This window comes from Scylla paramamosain, chromosome 6 (assembly GCF_035594125.1).
Source record: "Scylla paramamosain isolate STU-SP2022 chromosome 6, ASM3559412v1, whole genome shotgun sequence".
In the NCBI taxonomy this organism is placed as follows: domain Eukaryota; kingdom Metazoa; phylum Arthropoda; class Malacostraca; order Decapoda; family Portunidae; genus Scylla; species Scylla paramamosain.
The window spans coordinates 2,257,501-2,271,103 of NC_087156.1; the positions used below are offsets into that span (position 1 = coordinate 2,257,501).

The following is a 13,603-nucleotide window of genomic DNA, read 5'->3' on the forward strand; positions in this document are numbered from 1 at the left end:
AGAGAGATCCGTATTCTCAAACGCTTTGTTCTCTCATCAGGAGAGTTTTTAAAGGCCACATAGATGATTAGTGTGGTTCGCCTGATGTTACTTTCCCATTATCTGTGCGGATTCCTTGTTAAACCATAACTAGAACCATGAAAGCACTCCTGAAGACCTTAATCACTCCTACTGCAACTTGCTAAAAGATAGCTGGGGTTAGACGCCATAGAGAGGAACACAAAACTGAAATCAAACCTCGACCAAAACAACAGTAGCTGCCACCTTATCATGCAGATGACATCCCACTCTTCCCTCTAAACCCGCTAGAAGACGTACAAGTAGCGACAGTATTCGAATATTGTGTGCAGGCGAAGGGGTGGCAGGGAGCAGCAGACTTGAGGGACGCCAGCCAGGGTGAGGACAAGACGCTCCAGGCAAGGCGACGCCCGGGGCTGTGCTGGTCTTGCTTGTGATGCATGATGGTATTCGCTCATCATGTGTTGCAGCGAGCCTGTGCAGTCTCGGTGATAAGTGGCGCAGGTGTGGCGACAGACTGCTTAACTAACATGCCTCAATTACTCACTTTCCTGATTATTCGCATGTATTCGCTGCGCCAGAAATACGTGGTTACCTAAGTTGTTCGTGTTTCCTGATCGCCACATGATGGAAGTTCCCTGCCACATCGGGGGATTGTTGCTTAATTTGTGGGTTATCTTCATTTGACGCCAACTCAGTGACGCAACGCCAATACGAAGCTTTAAAAGAAAAGTAAACATATTCATGAATGGGGATGAAAGGTGGAAAGGTGTAAATAAGTAGTTATGTTTTTCACAAGGATTGCTACGTGGAGGTCCGATGGCTTCTTACACCCTTCCTTATTCTTCTATAATCTTATATTCTTACCGGTGACACTATGCAAAAAGTAACAAAGTAATAGAACTACACTTCAGGCAAAATTGAAGTATTATAGGAATGAAAATGTACTAGCATAACGTGTTGTTTTTTTCCTTGATGTATTCCAATGTATACAAAAAAAAAAAAGCAAACTGTGCATGCTATCACGTATTAAGCGCGGGCTACTGTGCGTGTAAGAAAAAAAAATCTGAGCAGTTAAATTATCCAGAACCTGACTTCTGTATTGTGAGACGAATATTCTTTGGCAACAAGTAAAATATCAACTCAATCACTGTTATTCGACACATCTTACTTCACAAGCCACTCTGACAAATTTGTTCTTGTTTAGCAGCCATCTCCGGGCATTATATTAACTAGACACTGGGAAATCTTTTCTTTTAATCTCTTTTCTGTCCTTCTCTAGACATTATACTGGCGAGATACAGGAAAATCTATGCTTTTTGTCCCTTTTCTCTTCTTGTGGGTATTTGTAAGGGTTTTGTAGTGATTTTAGAGCCGTAATGTGCTGCATATCGCACTGAAAGAGTTAGGGGAAAATCATATAAAGTTTTGGCTTTAAGGTAAGGTAACCGGCAAATTTTCCCCTACATTATACATCCAGGAGTTTTTAAACCTTCAGAAGTTAAAGTTACTCATGGACAGCATTGTCAAACATTTTTTACATCATAAATCGACCATTTTTAACTTGCTCTAATGGAAGTTACTGAGACTTTCAGGACTGTTTTCATGATTCTAGTGATAATTTAACTAGGATTCTACACCCAAATAAGAAAGACACTCAGATTGATCATCTCTATGACTTTTGGAAATAGTCTTAATATGAATTCAAGGAGCTTAAAAATACTGTCCCTATATTGTTACAAGTATTTCATCTCTGTTATTGTGGTTTTCAAGTGTGTTTTCATGATTCCAGTGATAGTGTAGCATTGATTCTATACCGCTACTGAGATTTACACATGAAAACAAAGACTAATGAAATAAAACTACGGCCCCTATGTTGTTATAAGATTTTCTCTGTTATCGTAGATTTCAAGTGTATTTTCATGATTCCAGTGATAGTTTAACAAGGATTCCACGCCATCAATGAGAAACACACACAAGAACCAGACTAATCATCTCTATGGCCTTTGAAAAATAGTCCTAAAGAGAGACGGGTGCATTTCAGAATCAGGCAGACTTATTCCCGGCCGGTGGTTGCCAGGCAGGGTTTCTGAATGCTCTTCTGACTCCTGACCATGCATGCTCTCCTCTATCTGGCCAAAGAGTCATTCGTCGCCAGCTACATCCCTCACTGACCCTTTCCATCTAGGTCTTACTTATGTGACCCCACCTTGCATTTCAGAATACACGCTTTTTATTTCCTCTTTCTAAACTATTTTAAACCCCACATAGCCTGCAGATTCTGGGGGGCAGCGCAAAAACTCCGTCATAATTCTCCCATTCATGCTCATTTTAGCGGAGACTTTCTCTAAAACAGTACATGTAGTTCCTATTGGTTTCCATCTATGCTTCCCATGGGTCGCCGAAAGCACATAGCCGCCACCGCAGACAATATGTATATTTCCCAACTAACACGAACAAAGGATTTTTACGAGACGCCCAAACAACACGGGATAAAAGAATGATACGCCGGCACAATGTACATCCGCGGTCCGACCACTTGTTTGGAATTTTTGTCCGAGAATTTATCGTGTTTATCGCGGCAATAGTGTGTGTGTGTGTATGTGTGTGTTGGGAGGGGGATAGTGGTGGTGGTTGTGGTGGGGGTAGTAGTAGTAGTAGTAGTAGTAGTAGTAGTGTCTCAAGATGTACTGCTGCGAATGTCATTGTCACCGTGTTCTCTTGTGTTGTAATACTGTTGTTGTGTTGTTATTATGAGGCTCAGGTGGTGGTGGTGGTGGTGGTGGTGGTGGCAGTGACATGTGGTGGAGCGGCGGTGGTGTAAGAACTCACAAGATTAATGTTGTATGGTGATGTTGATGTAGGCAGTGTGGTGTTGATGCAAGATTATAGCGTTAAGTCAAAGCTGCAGTGTTAGCACAAGATTGTGGTCTTAATGCAAAACTGTGTTAGTGGCGCAAGTCTTCTGTGGCGATACAAGACTAGTGTTCATGGAAAGCTGTGATGTTAGTCCACTGCTATGACGGTCATGGAGAGCTCTGAGGTCCCTACATGGGTTTCACGACACCACACCGATGCGTAAGACGAGGCAGTGAGCGAGTGACTATGAGGAGCCTCCGGGAAGCGAGGGTGCATGAAGGCGGTGCGTGATGGGCCGAGTGTCAGGGGGAAAATGAGGCGTGAGTGATGAGGGCGTCAAGTGTACCTCAGAGAGTGTGTGGTGAGGTGGTGCCCGCGGCCATCCCTAGAAGACAGTGGATATATGGGTCTTGTTATGAGAGTACAGCGGTGAGTGGCATGGACCCGGGAATGCAAGGGAAAGGAAGACGCAACAGGAAAGGAGAGCGAGGGAGGGAGTGCTGAGTTATGTGAATTACGAGAACATTACGTTATCAAGGGGGAAAAATGTGCGTTTGTGTGTGTGCGTGCGTGCGTGTGTGTGTGTGTGTGTGTGTGTGTGTGTGTGTGTGTGTGTGTGTGTGTGTGTGTGTGTGTGTGTGTGTGTGTGTGTGTGTGTGTGTGTGTGTGTGTAATAACGAAGCCTATTCTCTTTATTCTGCCTGTGCCTCGCCTCCACTGCACGGCCTGCACCACGCTCCTTGCCTTCATAGCAACAGATACACATTTTGTGGGACGCACGAGCCTGCTTTCCGCCGCCAGAGTAACCCCCAAGTGACTCCAGCACGCCACACCACGCCACGTAGGCTGCCCGGGCGTCCCTGCTTCCCGCCGCCTGGGAGAGGGAGCAGCGGCGGAGGTGTGCTCGTACACTCACCCGAGGGTCAAGCAACTCAGAATCAGACCCTAAGGAGCAGACGGTGGAATGCATTCTGATATCTTGATGAGGAGTACATGTGTGTACATCATGCTGCCTCACCTTTATCCCGATGCAAGGCTTACCAAGAAAAAATATTCAGAAAATAATTGTGCATAAGGAAAATATTAAATATATAATCCATTACGTAGGAGGGCGCGAGGGAGAGAATGGGTCGCGGGAACTGAAAGTTAACAGATGGAACAATATTGTATTGACAAGTAACTGTCAGTAGCCCGGTGCGCCACGCGGCCGCGGTGACAGGTGCTGAGGTGCGAGTGATTTGTGAAGCATATTTTCCACGTTATGAGGCGACGTGTCTCGCATAACATGTTGATTTGGATCATTTCGATCGCAACTTTTCAGCTGCCCAGGAGTGAAATGCCATCTCAGAAGGAACAATGGTTTATTAATTTATTTCAGTGTGTGTATTGGTCCCCGCCTCGCCTGCGCGCCCCGCCTGGCATCTCCGTGGAGGGAGCAGCACAAAGTTGTGTTCCCTCACGCATGGTGGACGCTATCGTGCCGCAGCGAAGGGCGCGGCGATGCAGGTGAGCGGCGGACACCTGAACGATGAGCACATCCCCGTTTTTATGTACAAGATCGATCGCTTAATCTCCTTACGCTTATGGCTGCCAAATTACACAGTGCGAGACCGGCACGATTTACGGCACAGCAGCGGCACAGGGCGAGAGGAGCAGGCGAGGTGGCGGCAGCGGCGGCGGGCACCATCACGCGGGCAGTGCGCGGCGCCGTGCAGGTCACGCCTTTATCATTCAGCTCGCGAGTCTCGACGTGTCTTATAAATTTCAACAGCCGGTCAGGAAACGAGTGTGATTCTCATCAGCCATTCACGAAACGAGATTATCCGTTGTGACCTTTTGTTCGCTGTTTTCCGCCTTGAGCTTCCTCCCGCACTAAACTTTTTTAAGATCCAAGTCGCTTTGCTCCCTGTGCTTGGCTCCGGTAATATCTTACATGTTTTATTAATCGTCTACACGGGATTAGCTTGGCGGCGGAATGCTCCTGGGGAATTGTTTGCAGTGCACAGGAGGAGACGGAGGCGAGGCAGAGGAGGCAGCAGAGGGAAGGAGGGACAGGAGGAAGGGAAGACAAGACTAGTGGCAGCCAAGTATTCCATAATTATTTCAGGTCTTTCGTGAGGATGGCAGGAGCCAGGTCGAGGCTGCTTACTGCTCCTTTATAAGTATCGTTACTAATGTTGCTGCTACTACATTCTTCTCACATGTCATACAGATACAAACACTGACATTCATAATACTTTCCTTGCTCATGAAGAGGTAAGCAAACACTAGGGAACGGAAACAGCATGTGCTCTCAAACCTGTGAGGGAGGATATACCAACACGGGAAGCGAATCATCGTCACCGACAGGATACAAACCGAAATGGAGATATTTAGTGGCGTATCATCATAAAGCGGCAGCGGTTCCAACATGACGCAAAGCGGTGCTCAGTGCGAGTGATGAGGCCGCTAAAAGAGTAATGACAGGCATCGGGGGCAGCAATGGCAACAGTGCGATCGCCTGAGCGTATCATTGCAGGCCATTAACACCTTCCCGGCGGGGCGGCACGGCCTGGCCACCCCGGTAACGCATAGCTTCCGGGCCTCACACGTGCAATACGCCCTCGCGCCCCTCCGCAGCGCCGCATGCACGTGGCGGGCTGCTGCACCGCTTCCGTGCCACCGTGACAGATAAGCACAAAGTTATCATTTCCATTTGGCGGCGCATTACTGCTGCAGCGACACTGAGGAACAGAATGCAGAGACAAGCACGGGACTCACGTGGTGGCCATCTGATAAAGAGTAAACACAAAGCAGCTCACACGCACACCTGCAGCCTGTGAACTCGTCGATGCGCTGAACCGGCGATGTGAATGACGGTAATTTCTGAGTGCCGGCAATTATACATTTACTACACACGTGTCACTAATATCCAGCGGGACACAAAGGGGTCCCGGCAAGGCGGCGTCCATCAGGGCGGTGGTGCAGCATGGCGGGCATTACCTGAGTGTTGTGCTGGGAGCGGGAGCCGTGCGCACCTTGCCAGCGATGAAAACTTGAAAGGGAGACCGAAAATTAATCTAAAATAATCACCATTAAAATCATATGATATAGGCGATTTCTAACAATTTGTTGACCTTTGAATTTTAAAGTATTCTGTGTAGATTCCTACTTCTACTAAGACCTATCGTTCCGTTCCAAAAGAAACTCATGAACTTACTCTTGCATTAAGCAGCTTTCTCAAACCCCATTAAAAGTGCAATGGACAGGAGGACGATGAAGAGAAAGAATCCATTGAATTCAGACCCTCTTAATGATACGATGGATGTCTAGAAACTAAATTTTATTCTATACACGCTTCCTATGCTGCTTGTAAAGGTGAGACAAGCAGGAGGCGGGCACTGCAAGACTGAGCAAATCCTGAGGCTCCTCTTTCGAGCCTGAAATACTAGAGGGCGAGGCTATAACGTGTGATGGAAGTGTGGTGCATCTTTGCCTTCGACTAACACACAGATTTATATTCAGGGTCAGACCTTGACAGACGTGAGGACGAGGAAAGAGGAGAGAGAGAGAGAGAGAGAGAGAGAGAGAGAGAGAGAGAGAGAGAGAGAGAGAGAGAGAGAGAGAGAGAGAGAGAGAGAGAGAGAGAGAGAGAGAGAGAGAGAGAGAGAGAGAGAGAGAGAGAGAGAGAGAGAGAACTTTCAGCCCACAAATATCCTTTACCTGATGTTAAAAAAAGTATTAGGAATCACTTCTGTTCTTTTAAAGCAATAACATAACATGACTCGCCTCCTTTAGTTGGCCATGGAGTCTTCCGACTGTCGGAGTGAACGAAGACGGACAAAGACTCACAGTAAACACGAGGAAGTCTCTCGGCTTGATCTTTCTTTGATTAACTGATGTAAGATACCACATGCTCCTCGCCGCAGCACCTCCTCAAGCAGAGATCACGAGAGTACATGTGCTTGCTTAGGACTCTCAGAGACACGTGATACGTCATACGGGATATAATGGAAGAAGGATGGAAGTATTCGTTTTCTCTTGGTGGGAGAAGTAGAGCTTTCTCTTAACGCTTTTCGGCGCCGTGGTGTTTCCACTGCGCCAGAACTCATAGAATTAAAATTACATTCTTGGCCGATGGTCAGTTTTGCTCCTCAACTTATTTTTCTGGCATTTTTATTAATTTTTCTTTGCTTTCTGTGTGTCAAGCACTGGGGGAAAGCCACAAGCGCCTTCAAGGGGCGGCCCAAGGTTGTCCCGCGGTGCCCACCCCACGCCACGTGAAGGAATTTTCTTCAAGTAGATGTTTTATGCAATTCCTATCGATCTGAATTTCCAGTAAAGAACCTGTGCTATTTTTTTGCAAGTTTGAGAATAATTGCTAAAATTGAATTTCCCTAAATGCAGACGTACCTTGCAAAATATGAATTCCTTGCTAATTAATTTCCTCAATCGACTAAGGTAGCCAATAAGTGAATAAGTCATCTGCAAATTGCTCTAAAATGTCGCTAATTGAAATTTGAGGTTTCTATTTTCTGAAATGGAACCATAATTTCGCGTCGCCGAGTGTCGCCGGCCGGCAGCGACGGCCGCGGCCCACTGTTGGCTGGCCTGCCTGGGAACACGCCAGTAAATACTGAAAAAAGGATTACCATATTGATTTAAGGCTCCAAGACGCGGAATTCCGATGCAGGACGTTGCTGTGTCTGGTCTTGCCACATCCTGACCAGAGGGACCGTCGCCATTATTAAGTAGCCACGCAATGTGCTCATTGCCACAGTGTTACTTTTTTTTTTGCGAGCACGACATTCACAACCTCGCTACCGGAGCGCCGCGGTGAGCTCCGCCGCCGCCATCACGACGCAGGCCACGCCGGAGCCTCCCGCCGCCGCGCTGCCCTCACAGCTGCTGGTGCCTTCCTCAACTCTCCCTCAGCGCCCTTCTGGCTGGTCCTCACGGCCTCCTCACCTCTCCCGCCTCACCTCACACCACTTCACACGCCCTCGGCAACACTACCTTAACATTTTACAACACCCTCGCCCCCCAGGCACCGCTCACCCCTCCCTCGGTTATCCCGCCCCATCACCCCTCCTCCCTATCTCCTCTATAGTCCCGACGCCACAACCACTAGCCGCCCCCTGCCGTCCCTCCGTCCCATCCCCCAGCCCCCGAGGACCACCCCCACTCCAACAATAACACTTTTGCCTCCCCCCACCCTCTCCCCGCCGGCCTGCCCAGCGCCGCCCGCCTAAAGCTGATGCCTCGATGGCTGCTATCACGATGGTATTTTTCTCGCTGGGTCGTCGCCAAGTTGGAGCATATTTATTTACGTTTGCTGTTGCTGGCCGCGCGATGTATGGATCACAGTTCGGGCGTCGACCTGAAATGTGTATTTGTCCACCAGGTTGTTGTTTAGAAAGATAGAGACTGATCGGAAACGGCAGCTTGTATAAAAATGGTGAAATGTGATGTTGCAAACACACAGAATTGCTCCCGGGAAATATTGACTGGCGACCATTTGTGCTTGCACCGGTTAGTGTGTGTGTGTGTGTGTGTGTGTATGTGTCTGTGTGTGTGTGTGTGTGTGTGTGTGTGTGTGTGTGTGTGTGTGTGTGTGTGTGTGTGTGTGTGTGTGTGTGTGTGTGTGTGTGTGTGTGTGTGTGTGTGTGTGTGTTTGAGTGAGTGAGTGCTCCATTATTGGGGGAAACACCACGGACACAAGCCTCAACATTTCCCCGCCAGGAGCAACAGGGACGGACACACACAGACTGCTTGCTCACCTGCCACACGCCCGCCGCGAGGAGCCTCTGTCGCCGGGACGAGTTGCACCTGTGAATGAGACACACACATTACCCACGGCACTTTAAAAATCATGACATTCAGACATTATATAAAAATAAAAGCCATTGGAGTTTAAAATGTACTAGAAAAAGAAACGCAACATTAGACGAAGATTGATATTTTACAGTCATTCACGAACTCCATTTTCCTCTTCATTCAAGTTATCCACGTTGTCAAATTTACCTTTTCATTTACCTTAACCCTTTAGCTGTTATTTGGCACAATTTGCCTTAATCGCAAACCATTCTTGGCATTTCTTTTTATTCTACAGCCATCTCTAAACATTATATAGGCTAGACAGTGGAAAGTTCTTTTATTCCTTCTGTTATTTCCTGTAGGTGCTTGAAAATGTATTGTGTTCTGCCTTTAGTGTTGTGAATTGTTGGATATCACAGTGAAAGTGAAAAGTTAAGTTTCATAAGAGTATAAGTACATAAAGAAATAAGGGAAGCCGCAAGAAACCTTCAGGCTTACACGTCCCAGGATGAAACAGACCTATCTATTTCCACCTATCACCCTCATCTACAAACTGATCTTATTTTTGACCTAAGCAGTTACTAAGGGTAGGCATTTATACCCGTCGACTAGGGTAAAGAGGGACATAGTACGTGAAATGTATTGAATTATTGGACATCACAATGAAAGATTAAATTTCTGAAACGTTGCCTTTATATTTCATCCCCTCTCCTTGTGACCTAAGCAGCTATTAAGGTAGATACTCATACACGAACCTCAATGTAAAGAGGGACATGGTAAGTGAAATGGAGCGAATTGTTCGATATCACAATGAAAGAGTCGAGTTTCCGAAGCGTTGTCTTTGTAATTCCTCTTCCCTGAGACATAAGCAGTTATTAAGGTAGACACTCATGCAACACACCGCCTAAGATAAAGAAGAACACAGTACGTGATATCTGAAGTGTTACCTTTGTATTTCATCGCTTCCCTCTATGACCTTAGCAGTTATTAAGAGTAGGTATCCATACACGTCGCCAAGGGTAAAGAGAGAGATAGTAGGTGCAGCGCAGGAGTGACGGGTACCTGGCAGGGCTGATCTGGTGATGAGCGAATGGCGGGAACCAGCGGTGGTCTCAGCCTGTCCCTCTGTCCTGGCACGCCTGGCACTGCTGCTGTTTGGCGGAATTTCAAGGGCAGGCGTGAATTTTAACTAGGTAGTATAATTGTGTACTCTATATCATCTGGTTCCTCTCGCTCTCTTTGTGTGTGTGTGTGTATGTGTGTGTGTGTGTGTGTGTGTGTGTGTGTGTGTGTGTGTTTGCTTCTATATGTCTGCGCGTCCGTTTGTTTCCTTGACACATTCTCTCTCTCTCTCTCTCTCTCTCTCTCTCTCTCTCTCTCTTCTCTCTCTCTCTCTCTCTCTCTCTCTCTCTCTCTCTCTCTCTCTCACACACACACACACACACACACTTGACAAACAGTACATACATCGCTAACCCCTTCATAATATTAACCCCTCACCACTCCACTCCTCTCCTCTCCTCTCCTCGCACTCTTTCAATGAAATGGAGGGGCGGGCCGGGCGGAACCTTTGGCCACCTTTGCCCTCCTATGGGGACAGAGTAATCCAATGGCCACGCGGGACCAGCCCCTTAGTGAGCACCATCCGGCATTATTAATACGAAGATACGCCACGGGTCTGCGGGTGTACCGGCGGTGGGTTGGCCAGGAGGAGCCGCCGGCATGCAAATCTGCGGCAATTACAGCGTAGAGCCGCGGCAGATTGGCAGGATAAAACCAGGGAATCGATGCAACATAAATATTGATGACGCCGAAAGACCACGGAGGGACGAGTCTGTCATCGGCTGTGTCATTTGGTGGGCGAGGGTGACAGGCCGCCTAGTCCACCCACCACCACCACCACGACCATCGCCTACCGCCACTGCCACCACCACTACCACCCGCCGCTTGTTGTCTCTATCGTGTGTGTGTGTGTGTGTGTGTGTGTGTGTGTGTGTGTGTGTTAGAGAGAGAGAGAGAGAGAGAGAGAGAGAGAGAGAGAGAGAGAGAGAGAGAGAGAGAGAGAGGAGAGAGAGAGAGAGAGAGAGAGAGTCCACAGACAAACACACAGAATACAATATTTCCACACATTCACCCGAAACAACAATTTATGTACCCACCACCAGCCCCCCCCCTCTCTCTCTCTCTCTCTCTCTCTCTCTCTCTCTCTCTCTCTCTCTCTCTCTTTACTTTTCCCCCTCCCTCCTCTCCCTCCCTCCCTTCCTTCGTGGTGTGGCAAGCAGCATTTATAACATTCCTTCCCGCGCAGTGCACAACAGGTCCGTTTGTTTTGTATCACTTCACCTTCTTGTTGGGGCCATTTCGTGCGCGCGCCATCCTGTCGTGTGGGTTTGATTTACACGTCCCTGTAGATAGGCGACCTGTCCGGGAGGGTGTATGCGGCGGCACACCTCCCCCTCGGACAGTGCTTGACGCGCCGCCTGAGTTATGGACCTCCCCGCGGACATCACTCACGCCCCTGCTCGATTTTCCCTCCCGATATTACACCCAAACGATACCTTTCCTTTCGCCTCACGGGCCTCCCTCTGCCCCGCCGCGCCCCACTCCGCTCCCGTGGACATGGCGCGCATCAAACATCGTAACTGGGTAATGAAAGAGATACAGAAGGGAGTCTCCAGAAAGAAAAGAGCTTGAATATTCATGGTGGTGGAAAGGTTCAGCTTCCCGAGGTGACTCTCAATGACTGGGTCCTGAAGGAGGGACGAACACGGGAGCTGAGAGAGACATGGAGGTTATAAGAGGGAGTTAAATGTTCTACACAATCCAGCAGTTTATGACCGCCTGACCTCTTGAGTTATTGTACGTAGTGTTCCATTCTATATGCTCGTGTTTGACTTTGCATGCTAAAGATATACTAAATAGTTACTGCATGCGGCGTTTTAATAGTTAATGCTTAAGTTAGTTAAGTGCTCTACTTCTCTTCAGCTGAGATGACTTTACTATACTTACTGGTTCTTTCTACGTCACTCCGCCATCCCTTCTCTTTCTAGTCCGTATCCTTCAGAGCATAAGTGAATAAGGGAAGCTGCAAGAAACCACCAGACCTACACGCGCCAGTTCCTGTATCTCTTGCATGTTTCAGCGTTCTATCTCAACTACTCTTTACAGTGGGAGGTACACAGAGTTTTCAAGGGTGCTTTTATTAATCTGGTGGGAGTCTAACAAGGATTCTGCATCATCATTGGCTAAAAGATGCATGAGAACCTGACTGATTACCTCCAGCCTCTGAACAACACTCTCTCTCTCTCTCTCTCTCTCTCTCTCTCTCTCTCTCTCTCTCTCTCTCTCTCTCTCTCTCTCTCTCTCTCTCTCTCTCTCTCTCTCTCTCTCTCTCTCTCTCTCTCTCTCTCAATTCTTTTATAAATTCCTGTGGATTCTGAAAACAAGTACTAGGCAACATACTCTCATTTCTTTTTCCTCATTTTTTTTTCGCATTACCTCTTCAGTAAACATACGAAATAAAGATAATAGATACTGTGAACCAATATTGCCTCTTGGACATTATTTTTATCTTTTCCGTTTTTTTTTTTATTTATTTTTTTATTCATGTACTCCTTCTTAAGCAGCACGCGGGTAGATTTTGAGTAAAATAGGGACTTATTTCCATCAATCCTCTTAAGTCTCAAGAGTACCCGTATTTTTAAACGCTATATTCTCTCATTAGGATCATTTTCAGAAACCACAGAGATGATCAGTCGGGTTCTCATAAGTGTTTTTTTCTTATTAATAACACACAGTTCTTCTTGGATTATCACTAGAAACATGAAAACTGTCTTCCCTTATCCTTTATAAGTCTCAAAAGTCCCCATATTCTTGAGCACATTATTTTCTCATTCTCTTGTTTTCAGAGGCCACAGAGATGAGAATTCAGGTTCTGACATGTGTTTTTCATATCGACAATGCACGATTCTTGCTGAAATATCATTAAAAACATTGAAAACTCTTTTTTTCTTCAAGACTCTAATGCCTTTCATCAAAGCCGGACGAAACCTTTAGGAATACGGTCTCAGTCATAAGGTGGTACCATTCTAGAGATTCAATATGCACTCATCTTCATCTCCTCAGCTTACAAGTTTGTCCCACACTGATCCATACACAGAAGGATTGATTGATTGACTAGCTCTTTCATAGATATATAGATAGACTAGGTGTTAACTAGATAGATTTAGAAATGAATACGTTGACTGACTGACTAATTCACTCATTTGTTCAATAGCTGATTAACAGAGAGGAAGGTAGTCAGTAGATATATAGGTAGGTAGTGAATAGATAAACATAGAGATAAATAGATATACAGATACATAGGTGAGTAGGTATGTAGATAGATAGGAAGATAGACAAACAGATAGATAGATAGATAGATAAATAGATACATAAACAGATAGACATAGAGATAGATAGATAGATAGATAGATAGATAGACAATTAGATAGATAGATAGAAATATAGATACACAGATCCACGTATTTCTAAAAATATTGTTCTTCCTCTATGAATGAATATGTAAAGAGAGATATATACTGATAGGTAATTGATTAGATAGATAGATAGATAGATAGATAGACAGATAGACAAATAGATAAACACATAGAGACAGACAGATAGATAAAATATATAGATAGGTAGACAGGCAGAAATATAGATAAGTAAATAAGTAAACAAATAGATAGATAGATGGGAAGATAGATAGATAGATAGATAGATGGATAGATAGATAGATAGATAGACAGATAAATAGGTAGGTAGATAGATATAGATATAACTGATAGATAGATTGGGAGATAGATAGATAGACAGATAGACAGATGATAGATAAATAATTAGATAGATAGAGAATGATTAATTGAATGCTAGAAAGGAAGATACGAGT

General features: G+C 46.0%; 1 protein-coding gene and 1 long non-coding RNA gene across 3 annotated transcripts in view; one reads left to right on the top strand and one right to left on the bottom strand.

Annotated features, from left to right (window-relative positions):
- Positions 1-13,603, top strand: part of LOC135101199 (GATA-binding factor C-like) — a 96,386-nt gene that overhangs the window by 12,881 nt on the left and 69,902 nt on the right. The window lies entirely within an intron of this gene.
- Positions 6,607-13,603, bottom strand: part of LOC135101201 (uncharacterized) — an 86,000-nt gene continuing 79,003 nt past the window's right edge. The window contains exon 2 of the long non-coding RNA XR_010269149.1: positions 6,607-8,685. This is a non-coding gene — a long non-coding RNA (uncharacterized LOC135101201). The remainder of the gene's footprint in view (positions 8,686-13,603) is intronic.